The following is a 3,847-nucleotide window of genomic DNA, read 5'->3' on the forward strand; positions in this document are numbered from 1 at the left end:
GGTACTTAGGTAAAGGGAGTAAATTAAAACCCTAATAAGATAGACTGATGACAACAATGGTCAAATGTTGTTAAGCTCATAATTTCATACATATATATGCCCTATTTATTTAGTCTTTTTGCTTAGTTTCCTAGAATTCTGAGTCATTTATCTCTCTTTGTGTATTTTGTAGGTCAATAGAGCAAGAGGGAATAATTCATTCAATTCAAGCATGTTAAGGTCTGATTTGGATGAATGGAAGAAGAGCTTAAAGACAAACCCAATTTGGGCTATACTCCCTTGTCAGTCCAGTTTCGTAGGTGTTGAACGGAAAATTTTCACAAAAGCAATTAGCCAAGAGTTTGACTTAGGTTAGAATTGAATTTGTTTTGTCCCTGCAATCTTATCAAGAAAAACATTTAAAAATAAAATAGATGTATTTCAGTGGTTTTGAAACACCAAGAGATAAGTATCTCGGTTGAGAAGTGGTCATCAGCTTGAATTCAAACTCATCATAAGATAGCCTCTATAAGAGGCATGACACGAGGGGAGAAAAGAAAAAAGGGAAAGAGAACAGGAGGAGGACAGAAAAAGAGCAGAAAGGAGAACAGTCATAGCAAGAAGAAAAATTATCAAGCAGACTTGAGAAAGGAAAGAGCCATTTCAAGGTAAAAAGATTAGTTTCATGGCACAATTTTCTGATTTTTTTGCTCAAGATTTCAGGTTCCATTCAACTCAAGGGTTCCTAGCCATGATGATTTCTATCATCATAAAAAGGGTCAGTAATCTCTCTAAGGGACAGCTCCGCTCAAGTAACTTCGAGGATACGATCCGCACCCAGCAGTTTGTTTGATCAATCCACAGAAATTCTTGGCTATGATGATTGAAATCATCATAACCAAGGTTAAGAATCTCTCCAAGGCTTGGCTCCGCTAAGATAATTCCATCGATGTTTTCAGTCCACCACCAATAGGGAAGATTGTCTTCCGTGATGATTTCAATCATCATATTTCCAACAGGCAACTCCGGTTAAATGCTTCCAAATGCAGGGGATGTCTCAAATCATGGAGAGTTAAGGAGGATATGGGGGTCACTATGGAATCAAAATCAAAGAAGGAGGGCGTGTAAAAACCTCTATATGGAGCATCTAAAAATAAAAGGTTCTCACGGCAATTGAATTGCCTCCCTATGGGCAGCTGCCGCCAGCAAGTCAACAAAGAAAAAAAAGACAAAAAAAAGAGAAGGAGAAGAGAGCCAGCGGAGGAAGAGATAATGGAGCAAAAGAAAAATGGTGGGTTTGCTTCTTGTGTTTGGTTGCAAAGAAACAAAACAAAGAGGAGTTGAAAAAAACAAAAAAAAGGGGGCTGTGTCGCACATCCCCTCCCTATCTCGAATCAAAATTCATGGGCAGCTTTGATTGAAAGAATGAGTAAAGAAAAAGCTTTCAATATGTAAGAAGACAAACTGCTCCTGAAGCTCTCAATGTGGCCTACAGCAATGCACTTCTTTAATCTGTACATACAAAAGTCTGAGACATGGAAAAAAAGAAGAAGAAGAAGAAAATGAAGATTATGAGTGTGGGTTACCACGTGAAACCTTAGGAGGGGAAGAAACAATCTGTTTCTTCTTTTGATGATGCAGCAGGCAGCCTGTGAAGGTGTACGAACTGGTCTGGAACAACAACAAAATATCAAGTGCTCTCGTTTTAATTGCTGGTGCTCTCAAGTTGTGGTGCACGTATACCCTTTTTAAAAGAAATTCTTGTGGTCCAATCCTATTCGGAAAATGGCCTTTTCTTCTCGTGCTTCTTGTCTTCAAATCCAACAAGGGACAATATGGCCCATCCATACTTCACTGGGAGAAGGATTTTTATCCTTGGGTGTTTTGATCAAATTAAAAGGCATTTACTTTTAGCACCAAGCCGAAAAGAACCAGCTGGATAAGGCACACAAATATCATTTTTTTTGTGATAACAATAATCCACCATCAAGAAAAAGGCTAGTTCCCTTTGCAGACGTGTGGAAGTCAAGAAATGCTACTCGTCATATGGGGTGGAGGAAAGGCTCAAGACAATCAACTTGTTCAAACCACTGATGTTGCTATAGCAATTAAAAAAAAGGGGTGGCTCATATGATTCCTAAGTCTTTATGGCCTCTAAGACAAGAATTGCAGCTGAAGACAAATATTTTAAATATAAAAAAAAACAAAGATTTCTTTGTGGTGGAAAAATGTACCACATAAAGGCTTGAAGACAATATTATTGTACAGGGAGCTTGAGGCTCCAGAAGACAATATTCTTTGTGGTGGAAAAAGCTCCCACCGCGTGAGGCTCCAGAAGGGAAGAAACAATATGGTTTCTTTTTTGATACAAAAGTGAAGTTTCTCATGGCCTAATGGTCTAATGTCAAAATAGATATCAAGACACAATGGGTTCATCTCATATATCAAGTCCCGACGTCTCCAGAACTCACATCTCAAGATTCGGTGGTATTAAATACGATGGGCTCATTCCATTGTCTCCAACCCAATAGACTTATCGAGTAAAAAAAAATATTCAGTTGGTGAATAGTCGGTGCAAAGTCTCAGGTCCACAAATTATGGAATAATGGGCTTAAATTCTAAAATGCCCATTAATTCCTAAATCAACAAATTGAAGTCCAAGTGGTACAAAACCACATCAAAGGCCCAAGTGGTGCAAAACTAGGCAAGTTAAATCAAATTTCTTGGAACTACATCGGTTTGATCCCGTCAAGGGTACGTAGGCAGTCTAACATCCCAATAGACGCAACCGCAATCAAGTATAAATCTCTGGTTTATCTTAACCAGATTTCGCCAAAACACTTTCCCAACTGCAATTGTCAATTTTTTTGGAAAAATTAATGGGGTAATCAAAATTACTCATTATTTTTCTTGGACATTGACAACCAGAAAAGTGGTACAAAACCATTCAATTTTTCATGGGTAATCTACCCATGCAAATTTCAATGAGATTAAATTCAAATTTCTCAAATTCAAGTTCTCAATTAGTGGGCTACACTTACCCATTAATTTCCAATATTTCCCATGGGTCATCTACCCATGCAAATTTCATTGAGATTAATTCTAAATCTCTCAAATACAAATTCTTAATTAGTGGGCCACACTTATCCATTAATTTCCAATTTTGCTCATAGGTCATCTACCTATGAAAATCCCCAAACGCAATTGTCAATGTTTAGGAAAAATTAATGGGATAATTAAAATTACTCATTATTTTTCTTGGACATTGACAACAACGAAAGTGGTACAAAACCATCCAATTTTTCATGGGTCATCTACCCATGAAAACTCTAATGAAATTAAATCCAAGTCTCTCAAACAGAAATTCTCAATTAGTGGGCCACACTTACCCGTTAATTTCCAAATTCTGAACTACGTTGGTTTGATTCCTTTGAAAGGGTACGTAGGCAGTCTAGAGATTCAATCTAGATGCAACCATCCCAAATGCAATCCCATATCGAATCCCTGGTTTATTCAGCTAAATGCACTCAAACACTTCTCAATACAATTCAAATCAAATTTCCCTCGCAATGAGTTATTTATTCATTGCGATTCTTTGAACTACGAGTGGCTTGATTCCCGCAAGGGATACGTAGGCATCCTGAGGTTGGACTTGGGAGCAGTTGCAAAATCAAACACACACGTTCTGTTTCTTTATGATGGAATCAAAGGGTGTTCCCTTGAAGCAAGGGATTGTAATTAAGAGACTTGCGTCTCGTATGGGTCGAACCTAAAATAATAAAACCCCGTTATTTAATTAGTGGTGGTGAAATTATATTAGGAGGATCACATTTTCCTTCAACATAATTTTTGGCACGCCCAGTGGGAC

Source organism: Prunus persica, chromosome G3 (genome assembly GCF_000346465.2).
Source record: "Prunus persica cultivar Lovell chromosome G3, Prunus_persica_NCBIv2, whole genome shotgun sequence".
NCBI lineage: Eukaryota > Viridiplantae > Streptophyta > Magnoliopsida > Rosales > Rosaceae > Prunus > Prunus persica.